The 12304-nt window shown below is 43.4% G+C and overlaps 1 protein-coding gene across 1 annotated transcript in view; it reads right to left on the bottom strand.

Moving 5' to 3' along the window:
* rhocb (ras homolog family member Cb) overlaps window positions 1-9525 on the bottom strand; it is a 73607-nt gene extending 64082 nt beyond the window's left edge. The window contains exon 1 of the mRNA XM_060932152.1: window positions 9397-9525. The gene's annotated coding sequence lies outside the window, so the exon portion shown is untranslated. The remainder of the gene's footprint in view (window positions 1-9396) is intronic.
* Window positions 9526-12304: the final 2779 nt, after the last annotated feature.

The raw sequence follows: 12304 nt of genomic DNA, 5'->3' as shown, positions 1-12304 counted from the left end.
GCACTACTCAGAACGTAACATGGCAGCACCCAGGGAAGTTTTAAGAGAAGTTTAAAGGAGTTTACGTTTTGGGTTTTGTTTGTCTAATTACAGTCTTCATGCTGACTTCCTGTACAACAGCTGAAGTGAAGTGCCATATGCACTGGAAGTGATGAAAAAGTTATGAAGAACGTTTGGCTCAGTAGAGATCACTTTCACAGTCAGTCATTCATGTGCAAGCTCCACTTCCACTAGTGCCAATACTGAGGAGCTTAACACGGAATATATAGCCGAGTCAGACCTGTGCAACTCGATACAAAAAGATGCAAGACTGCTTGCGCAGCCAGAGATGAAATTTCATCTACAGTTGGTTTGATTTACTTCAAGACTGAGGGCAGGCCAATAAAATTACACAGGTCACCCAAAAAAAAAAAAAAAGGGGGGGGGGGGGGGGGGGGGAGTCAGATACTGTGAAGCATGTTGAATACCATAATATCTGATATAGCACAAACACCAATGCAAGCTGCTTCATTCAGGGAGCAAAGAATGAGTATTACACCAGATACATCATTGTAGATCTCAGACAGTCATGTACTGGGATTAAATAAACGTGATGTGCTACAAGTGCCTAATTAGTAGTAAATATTTTGTTTTTTTCCAAATCTTTAAAGAATTATTTACCGAAGCCAAGGTGAATCAGTGAATAATAACTGATGAAGTCTACCCCTTTTCCACCAAATCAGTTCCAGGGCTGGTTCGGAGCCAGTGCTGGTGCACAACTCGTTCAACTCGCGAGCCAGCTGAGAACCAGTTTGCTTTTCCATAGCTTGTGGTGCTAAGCGGAGCCACGTCATTACGTCGCTGTATACGTCAGTTACGTTTACATAAACCTTGGCGCGAATATCAAAGCAAAAACATGGAAGCAGCAGCTGCGGCAACAACGATAATAATGGATGACTTTGCGTTTGTACAGCTGCTGCTTCTCGTCGCTTAAAAATGGCGATCTTTCGCGGTCTTGTTATTGTTGTTGGTCTTAACAACTCCGCCCCCCCGCTGACATAAGCAGTTCTTTTCTCTGGCCCAGCAGAGAGTTGGTGCTAGCCTGGAACCGGTTTTTCTGGCCCCAGAGCCAGTTCTTTGTCAGTGGAAACAGAAAACCCGGTTCCAAACTAAGCACTGGCCCCGAACCAGCCCTGGAACTGCTTTGGTGGAAAAGGGGCAGTCGAGGATATTCATGGAGCCTGAGGTGGACAGCTGTTTTAGTACAACTACAATAATTTAAAAACCCACTACTCCTTTATTTCAATCTTCAAAAGTGGCACGCAAATGTAACGCACACCGACTTGCAGCATGCACGCAGGACTGGTCACTTAGCTATGCAGAATCACATAATACACTGTTCTGAAACAGATTAAATAAAGTCGCAATTCCACCTTACCTTGGAGTAGTTTTAGACCAAACTTCGTAGCGCCTTTAGTGTTTTTAGGAACAGCATTTTCTTTCATAACTTTTAATTCTTCCTCACTTACGACGACAAAGCAATTGACCGCCATTTTGCAGAGTCGCTCGAGGTGATTGAGAAAGTGTCAGAATTTCTCAACCAGTCAGCATGAGTAACTTCCTACAATCACCTCTGTATTTACACTAAGTTGAATTAGATCAGATAAGAAATGAAAAAGGCACATCTCAATTTCACTGAATGCTTCCCCATTTATTTTAAATGGAGTTACACTGTTCTTTGGTTAGAGTTCCAAATTTGAGTATTCAAACCAAAGGGTGGTCAAAAGGGTTTGATTTGCATTGTCTAAGACTTAACAGGTGTTTTAGAATGGATCAGCAAGACCGTAGGCTAGTTTTATTTTAGACCTGTCAAATGCTTTGAAATACAATTTTAGTCTACAAAAGATTCTTTCAGGAGGACCCACCGAACCATCCCAGTCACAGCCTTTTCATGCTTCTGCCATCTATCAAGCAGTGCAGGAGCATCCAGACCCAAACCAGCAGGTTCAGAGAGTCACACACACACACATCAGTCTGCTGAACTGGCGACACCAACATGTGTGCGCACACACACAATGACTGGACCCCTACCCCACATACTTTTTGTACTGTTTACATTGTTTCCTACAAGCCACTTTAAATTTAGCCAATAAAGATCTTGCTGTCACATGACTGGAAAGTACACAGACGCCATCTTGTCGGGCAACAACACAGCTGAATACTGCTGCACTCGTGTACAGAATGGATCAATTTCAACCGACGGGCTGCACGGCTCATTTTTCTAATGAACAGATAACTAGATATATGTCTAAAATAAACGATCTACAGATTAGTGACCCTTATGGCTTTCCGGACGGAGTTTTCACGACCGTGTCAGTGGATTTTGAACTGCCAGAGGTGGAATACCCAGACGTGTATAATTACCTCATCAACTTTCCCTCGCTGTTCAGTGGTGAAGCACTGCGTGCTTATAAATCTCTGGACAGTTATCTCTACAGAAATTCAGGATTTGTCAGCAACTCAAATGTGGCATCTTGTAAACAAGAAAATCCTCATTGGATGGGTAAGTCACTTAAGTATTACTAGTACTGCACTGACCAGCCGATTATAGAATAGAATGAGGTAATTCCAGCTGTAATTCCAAATCGTCCGTTTTGTTTACCATGGATCTGGCGTTGGAGAGATAGAGGCTTAGCAGTGGAGATTTGAGTAGCTGTTTTCTGAGCTTAGTCAACAGGCCGGCTCTGCAGCCTCGCTTTTGCTTCCGCTCCCGGCGCCGCCTCGCTTTGCTTCCGATAACAATCCACGGAGACCCCGCTGGTCTCGCTATCTCGTCCAGAATGTTTTTTTTTTTCTCGTCCGGAATGTTGTGCATGCGATGGAAATCGCTACAAAACGTCATTTTCTGCTGGAAACCAATGTCCAGCAAGTCCATACGGTTGTAGTGGATACTGAAGTCCGGTATAGATGAACAACATGCAAAAACACACACAAACACAAAAAACATGCACAGGTAGGGAGAGCTTGTAGCCGCAGCCGTTGTAGTAGAATTGTATATAGTAGGGTTTTCCAGAAGAAAAGGTAGAAGTAGAAGCAGAAGGCGGAAATATGGCGTTTGACCGACAAGATGATGTCTGTCACAATCTGGATCGGCTGTGACGTCACATGCAAGTGCTCCATAGGGGCTTTTCACTGACTTTTTAAAAAAGCCACAGCATCCACCATATTGGGCAAACATGCTGCAACAGTTAATGAAAGCAGACGACTGCAATCAGGACAACCTCTCTGAAACAACTAAAAATTTAGATTATACCAGCAGATTGCATTACATCCAAAAGTTGAAACATGCAGGCATCACAGACCCATATAAATTTACCCACAACTGTATTTATTCTGCACACTACTCAGAGTACGTGCATGTTCTCATTGCTCCCTTAGGTGAAGGTGTTCAAAACTTCAGATGGAGTTTAATGCAGAGGAGGAATTTTGCTGTGCTTGAGCACATAAAATTAAAGGCTTCTTTATTTACCCACAAATGTACTTCTTCCACTTGAAAAGCGTACGGCAAACCAGCTACCGGATTTGGGACACTACGTCACGCATTTAGTATTTGGGACTTCCAAGTACACTGGAGAGATGCTAAAGGCATACGAAAGTACAGATGCATAACAATAACTCAAGACGGGTTCTGTACATGCCGGAAATTCCTGATAAAGAAAAATACCTTATGACAGAGGCAAGCTCAAATGTTGACTTCAGATAGAGAAACAAGCCAGGGCCTAGATCTAGCATATTTTATGGTGTTTAGCCTCATCTACATTATCAGTATATAAAACATGCTGCTCATCAAACCAAGCATTCAGTCCAATAAAATATACATTACATCCAAATATACCTTAACGCTGTACAAAGCTTTCACACTAACCGGATATAAAATGTTCTCCACACACACTTTGTTGGCATCCAGGCTTCCTGGATAACTGCAGCTCGCCATCCCCCCCCCCAAAAAAAATATTTTTGGGTTCGCCAGAAAGTGATGAAGTTAAACCAGGCTTATCTCCACATCAGTCATTACATCCAAAAGCACTACAGGTCTCTGGCATTGTTTTTAGATGTAATGTCTCCTGAATTGGGCTTACAAGTCACCCACATACACTCGCACCAGTTGTCACACAAAGCTTGCCTGGCAACATGGCCGTGTTTAAAAAAATAAAACCACCAGTTATGAGATCACGTGAAAGACCTCTATAGCTTCATGTCTTTGCAATCCAGACTTTAATAAAATCTTATTTTCTATTTACTTTACTATGTCCTATTTTATTTACTACTCATTACCATTTGTGTAATTTTTAAAAAGTCACACCATTGAAAATATAAACTCATCTCATTATCTCTAGCCGCTTTATCCTTCTACAGGGTCGCAGGCAAGCTGGAGCCTATCCCAGCTGACTACGGGCGAAAGGCGGGGTACACCCTGGACAAGTCACCAGGTCATCACAGGGCTGACACATAGACACAGACAACCATTCACACTCACATTCACACCTACGGTCAATTTAGAGTCACCAGTTAACCTAACCTGCATGTCTTTGGACTGTGGGGGAAACCGGAGCACCCGGAGGAAACCCACGCGGACACGGGGAGAACATGCAAACTCCACACAGAAAGGCCCTCGCCGGCCCCGGGGCTTGAACCCAGGACCTTCTTGCTGTGAGGCGACAGCGCTAACCACTACACCACCGTGCCGCCAAAATATAAACTATATTGGTCAAACAAAAATATTTAGGAGACAAGAAGCCTTTATCACACATACACTCAAGCACAATGAACACAGTTTTTAGCCACAATTTACAAGCCAAAGGGCAACACAGTGGTGTAGTGGTTAGCACTCAACTCACAGCAAGAAGGTTCTGGGTTTGAGCCCAGTGGCCAATGGGGGCCTTTCTATGTGGAGTTTGCATGTTCTCCCTGTGCTCCGGTCCCCCCCTCCCAGTCCAAAAGACATGCAGTTAGGTATACATAGGGCAGCCATGGCCTGAAGTGCCCTTGAGCAAGGCATCTACCCCCCCCGCTCCCCAGGCACTGTTAGCATAGCTGCTCATTGCTCAGAGTATGTATGTGCTCAGTGCTCATGTGTGCACACGCATGCACGCGCACCTTCACATGGGTTAAATTCAGAGAGGAATTTCACAAATGTACACATGATGAATAAAGTTGTTGTTCTACAGCCCTGAGGGAGCAGCTAGGGGTTTGGTGCACTTCAGCCCATCCTTCAGTCTTTGGACTGTGGGGGAAACCCACAGACATGGGAAGAACATGCAAACTCCACACAGAAAGGCTCCCCATTGGCCGCTGGGCTCAAACCCAGAACCTTCTTGCTAGGAGGGGACAGTGCCAACCACTACACTACCATGCCACCCTTTGTACTTTAAATTGTGCCTAAAAACCTCCAATTACTATACATTATTAAATACAAGTTATTTTAACCAGAAAACATGAGCTTTAATAACATTTAGTACGTCGTGAACACAAAATTGCTAATTTCTCTCCTCCACTCATTTCACAGACATACTATGCAGCTGTACACAATCTTGGTGAATCACAGTGGTTTAGCCCCATCTTTATATGTGTTTTAGCCTGGTCATTGAATTGAACGAGGTTTGACCATAATTTTGCCTTCTAAGACACCAATAAGAGTCATTTATCAGTTTTTAGGATTAAGGGTGGGCGGCACAGTGGTGTAGTGGTTAGCGCTGTCGCCTCACAACAAGAAGGTCCGGGTTCGAACCCCACGGCCGGCGAGGGCCTTTCTGTGTGGAGTTTGCATGTTCTCCCCGTGTCCGCGTGGGTTTCCTCCGGGTGCTCCGGTTTCCGCCACAGTCCAAAGACATGCAGGTTAGGTTAACTGGTGACTCTAAATTGACCGTAGGTGTGAGTGTGAATGGTTGTCTGTGTGTCAGCCCTGTGATGTACCCCGCCTTTCGCCCGTAGTCAGCTGGGATAGGCTCCAGCTTACCTGCGATCCTGTAGAGCAGGATAAAGCAGCTAGAGATAATGAGATGAGGATTAAGGGTCAGAAAATTATATTGCCTGCAGCCATATGCTGATTGGCAGCCACACTGCCATGACAAAAGGAAGCCAAAGCTGCGCTTGCGAGTATACATAGTTACTTTATTAAAAAAATAATAATTCAGAACATTTAATGGAAGGGGGGAAAAAAAAAACCATCTACTGAGGAATCAAAAATCACTCCAAATTACTACTGGTGAACCAGAACATGTTTTAGGACACATCATTAGGAGGTCCTTTGAAACTGCTCTGTTGAGCAGCATAGATCTAAAACATGCAAACCCTTGATTTGATTCAGCCAGTCAGTTTCTTCAACTACTTTAAACTAGTTTACAAAAAAGTCAAATGAAAAATCCAGTCAAACTTAAAGTTCAGAGATCTATCTATCTATCTATCTATCTATCTATCTATCTATCTATCTATCTATCTATCTATCGATTCATCAAACACATTTGATCAACTTTACATTAAACATGGGGCTTTAAAAAAAAAGAAAAAAATCACTGGGGGATAAGCCACCAGATACCTTCTTGGGAATGACACAAACATCTCATCTCATTATCTCTAGCCACTTTATCCTTCTACAGGGTCGCAGGCAAGCTGGAGCCTAACCCAGCTGACTACGGGCAAAAGGTGGGGTACACCCTGGACAAGTCGCCAGGTCATCACAGGGCTGACACAGACACCCATTCACACTCACACCTACGGTCAATTTAGAGAGTCACCAGTTAACCTAACCTGCATGTCTTTGGACTGTGGGGGAAACCGGAGCACCTGGTGGAAGCCCATGCAGACACGGGGAGAACATGCAAACTCCACACAGAAAGGCCCTCGTCGGCCACGGGGCTCGAACCCGGACCTTCTTGCTGTGAGGCGACAGCGCTAACCACTACACCACCGTGCCGCCCCAACACAAACATAAGAGAAATCATGTTAACAGAAGGCACAAAGGCAGATAAGTATAGGTAATCGTATGGGGCCCGAGTAAAATTAAGGATTAATTTCATGAATGATTTCGAAGGTTTGAAAATTTAAAAACTTCAAAATCACTCATGAAATTGATCCTTAATTTTACTCGGCCCCATACGATTACTTGTTTATAATACATAGGGCCAAATTCATACTTCGGAAGCCATTCAAGTTCACAACAACATTTGTCATTCACGTTTTCGGAACCAATCAGGGCGCAAGACTACCTTGCACGTTTGAATCAGTTTCTAAAGCGTCTATCATGACACGACAAGGATTTTGAAAGTTGTTTACAAAATTTTATTGGAACTTCTTTACAAAAGCCATTTTGTTGACAAAATTTGCTAACTTTTATAACTGTAACCAAGCAGCAAACTAGCCAATAGCATTTCAGAAATACAGCCCAGTGTTAAAAGGGAAAAAAAAAAAAAAAAGCCCTCCTTGATTGGTCAATCAGAATTGAGTAATTTGGCCCCATGTATTATAATATTAATAAGCTTGACTTGGTCAATTATTTACAGTGCCATTTACAGTAAAGTGCGACTCTGCCTGCTGTGTTTGGACTTGAAGTGTGTTTTATATCCTGGTGGGGACCTCCCCATAAAGCAGACCTGGGCATTTTACGGCCCGTGGGCCGCATCTGGCCCTTTGGTTCATTCTGACCGGCCCGCGTAAGGTTAATGAGAAATTACAAAATAAACGTATTTTCTAATTTTACCCCATGCATGGACTGAATGTGCATTGCTTTTATTTTGAAGTTGTGTTCAACAAAAACGCAATGTGCGCGACATGAAAATGACATGAAATCCCACGATACCTAATCCTGCGATAACTACTTCCGTAATTTGTCCAGACCAACCACAAACTTGTACGTCATCCTTCAAACAGTCCAGCCAATCACAGTGTGACATCACCAGCGAAAAGCACCAAATGAGGTGATTAGACTACAAATGTGGGCATCATTATTATAATATGATGTATCTTGCTTGATATTTGGAGTAGAAAGACAATACTGTGATGTCTATTGTGTTTTGGGGTGAATGTGACTGGGAAAAAAAAAAAAAGTACAAACGTTCACATTTTGTTAACCATTGTTTTGGGAAATTTGATTGAATAAATGACATTTTTGTAAGGCAACCTCATTTTTTCCATACTCTTACCAGCTTGTAAAAACAAATGTTATTTACTGCTTTATATAAAGAAATACAATTAATATTATGCAGAATTTAGTTCAGCCTTTTGGTCCGGCCCTCCACAAAAATGCTCTGTTTCTCATGTGGCCCCATGGAAAAAATAATTGCCCACCCCTGCCATAAAGGAAGACCTTGTAGGGACCTTTGGCTGGTCCCCATGAGGAGCACAAACAAACAAACAAACAAAACACCCACAATGAATGATTCTCCATTTGGTTACAGAGGGTAAAGTTCGGGTTTGATGTAGATTACGTCATGGAAGGGTCCTCACAAGGGTAGGAAGACAAACGCGCGTGCGCGCGCGCTCTCAGAAACTGCTGTGATTTTGTTAGATAGGAATTTAAGCCACGCCCCTTAACGATAGGAGGGTAAAAAAAAAAAAAAAAACTCTACATTCCTACAACACAACAGCAGCCGGCTCTAGAGATCAGTGTAAACTTCAAATAAACATCCTGAACAAGTTCTGAAATGAAGTAACTTAAGATTTTTTCATACGTGGCCCAGAGGTCTCGGTTATGATCCAATCTCCACTGGTACCAAGAACTCCATGACAATCCGTCTTTACTAACCGGCACACTTAGCCAATGCGCATGCGCGAAACTTCAAGCAATCTGAAATTGTTAAACGCGTTTATATATATTTTTTTTAACTGAAACTTCTGGATAGAAGAACACAACATAGCCTGACGTTAGAGTTCCCATACGGTCACGGAGAGCGTTAGAGGGTTAAAAGAACTGAACACGGAGTGAATTGCTGTACTATTTGTACCCTCGGAGCGCTGTGGGAGTTTTTCAACAAGTAAATAAGACAGAAATGCTGAAGACGGTAAAGGAAGAAAAGGCACGCGCTCGAAAGCCGCTCCTTGTTTTCAGCGTCTCGGGAGCTGTAGGAGTGTGAAGCGGTCTGAATGCGGGACTGAAAACAGGTGGTTCACTGAAACAGGGCTTAACTCGGCTTTATTCCTGCCTTACCGACGAGCTCGAAGTGTCAGCTAATGCGTAAGGAGCAGCTGAGCCAAGTTACTGTACAAACAAGACGCAGAACGCAAAAGCCACCACCTAGTTTTCACCCTTTGGCAAAGTGCGAACTCAGCTTCTACTTGTTCTTCACGCCACGTTCAAATGTAGACGCCAGAAATCAAACAATAAGCCGTTTCCCGCATGAGTGTCATTCACGTTCGTCTTACCTTCTTTCTAAAGTCGTCTCTTAAAGCAGAGTTTCCGGTCTCTTTATTTTCCTCCGTTTTGCGCAGTGGGTTTAAATGTGTACGCTGCGCTTAAGGAGCTGAGGGCTGAGGTTTGTCCCCGCCCGCATACCGAGCGGAGACGCCTCGAGCCGCTCGCGCCAGATTCCTATTGGTTAGGAGGGCAGCGCCTCCTTTCAAATCCCTCAGAAACACGCCCCTTGTGCTGTTAGAACGGAATGACATCATTGGCACTGGAATTGTAGCGAGCTGCGGTGTGTGTGTGTGTGCGTGTTGGGTCGTGGGTGTGTCAACTGCAATAATGTTTCTGATTGGCGCAGATGTAGGGCCTATAATTACACAAGTATATAACTACAGAATGAAATATATTCCTGTCTGTCATCACTGATTACAATATCACTGAGCTGTACAATATAATGACAATTTTAATGGCATAACCAGGTGATGGTGAAGTCAAACATGGAGCTAAATCAATTATCATAGGCTGAATGCTGCTGGGGTAAATTTACTTGTTTCAGCTTATCCAGATCCATCCATTATCTGTAGCTGCTTATCCTGTCTTACAGGGTCGCAGGGAAGCTGGAGCCTATCCCAGCTGACTATGTGCGAGAGGTGGGGTACACCCTGGACAAGTCACCAGGTCATCACAGGGCTGTCACACAGAGACAAACAATCATTCACACCTACGGTCAATTTCTCATCTCATTATCTCTAGCCGCTTTATCCTGTTCTACAGGGTCGCAGGCAAGCTGGAGTCTATCCCAGCTGACTACGGGCGAAAGGCGGGGTACACCCTGGACAAGTCACCAGGTCATCACAGGGCTGACACATAGACACAGACAACCATTCACACTCACATTCACACCTACGGTCAATTTAGAGCCACCAGTTAACCTAACCTGCATGTCTTTGGACTGTGGGGGAAACCGGAGCACCCGGAGGAAACCCACGCGGACACGGGGAGAACATGCAAACTCCGCACAGAAAGGCCCTCACCAGCCACGGGGCTCGAACCCAGACCTTCTTGCTGTGAGGCGACAGCGCTAACCACTACACCACCGTGCCGCCCTACGGTCAATTTAGAGCCACCAATTAGCCTAACCTGCATGTCTTTGGACTGTGGGGGAAACTAGAGCACCCAGAGGAAACCCACACGGACACGGGGAGAACATGTGAACTCCACACAGGAAGTCCCTCACTGGCCGCTGGGCTCAAACCCAGGACCTTCTTGCTGTGAGGTGACAGTGCTAACCACTACACCACTATGCCACCCAACAAATAGCCAATGGATATAAAAATTAAAAATAATAATAGGTAATAAAAAAACACAAAGGAAATAGGTGACTGTGTTCAATTACATTAGTGAGCTGTGAATCAGTGTGTGTGTGTGTGTGTGCGTGTTGGGTCGTGGGTGCGTCAACTGCAATAATGTTTCTGATTGGCGCAGATGTAGGGCCTATAATTACACAAGTATATAACTACAGAATGAAATATATTCCTGTCTGTCTTCACTGATTACAATATCACTGAGCTGTACAATATAATGACAATTTTAATGGCATAACCAGGTGATGGTGAAGTCAAACATGGAGTTAAATCAATTATCATAAGCTGGATGCTGCTGGGGTAAATTTACTTGTTTCAGCTTATCCAGATCCAGGTGCAGATTATTCACACAATTTACAAGCCAACAAATAACCAATGAATATAAAACTGAAAAATAATAATAGCTAATTAAAAAAACACATTAAGGAAATAGGTGACTGTGCTCAATTACATTAGTGAGATGTGGATCACTGTGTGTCGGGGCTTTACATTAACTTTTTTGCTCACCGGCCACTGTGGCTAGTGGTTTTCCTGAGTCACTAGCCATTCAGCCTTTTCACTAACCACAATTTTGTTGCCAGGAAATCGCAATTTTTTCTTCACCATGATACGTTAAAGTTCGGAAGATCTAGATTTAATTATGAATGACAGCGTATAATGTATCTCTACAGTAGCACTCAAGTATTCAGTGCTGTTAAGGTAGCTCTCTACAGTGCTTTGCAAAAGTATTCATACCCCTTGAACTTTTTCACATTTTTCCACCTTACAACCACGAACTTAAAAGTTTTTTATTGAGATTTTATGTGATAGACCAACACAGAGTAGCACATAATTGTGAAGTGAAACGAAAATGATAAATGGTCTTCAAAATTTTAAACAAATAAAAATCTGAAAAATGTGGTGTGCATTAGTATTCAGCCCCCTGTACTCTGATACCTCTAAATACAATCCAGTGCAATCAATTGCCTTCAGAAGTCATCTAATTAGTTAATAGAGTCCTACTGTGTGTAATTTACTCTCAGCATAAATACACTTGTTCTGTGAAGGCCTCAGTGGTTTGTTAGAGAACACTGAAGAACAAACAGCATCATGAAGACCAAAGATCTCACGAGACAGGTCAGGGATAAAGTTCTGGAGAAGTGTAAAGCAGGGTTAGGTTATAAAAAAATATCCCAAGCTCTGAACATCTCAAGAAGCACTGTTCAACCCATCATTCAAAAATGGAAAAAGTATGGCACAACTGCAAACCTACCAAGACATGGCCGTCCACCTAAACTGACAGAGCAAGCAAGGAGAGCACTGGTCAGAGAAGCAGCCAAGAGGCCCATGATCACTCTGGAGGAGCTGCAGAAATCCACAGCTCAGGTGGGAGAATCTGTGCACAGGACAACTACAAGTCATACACTCCACAAATCTGGCCTTTTTGGAAGAGTGGCAAGAAGAAAGCCATTGTTGAAAGACAGGCATAAGAAGCCATGTAGGGGACACAGCAAACATGTGGAAGAAGGTGCTTTGGTCAGATGAGACCAAAGTTGAACTTTTTGGCCTAAATGCAAAGCGCTAT

This window comes from Neoarius graeffei, chromosome 10 (genome assembly GCF_027579695.1).
Source record: "Neoarius graeffei isolate fNeoGra1 chromosome 10, fNeoGra1.pri, whole genome shotgun sequence".
In the NCBI taxonomy this organism is placed as follows: domain Eukaryota; kingdom Metazoa; phylum Chordata; class Actinopteri; order Siluriformes; family Ariidae; genus Neoarius; species Neoarius graeffei.
The sequence above is the reverse complement of the archived record's forward strand: the minus strand, read 5'-3'. Positions and strand labels throughout refer to the sequence as shown.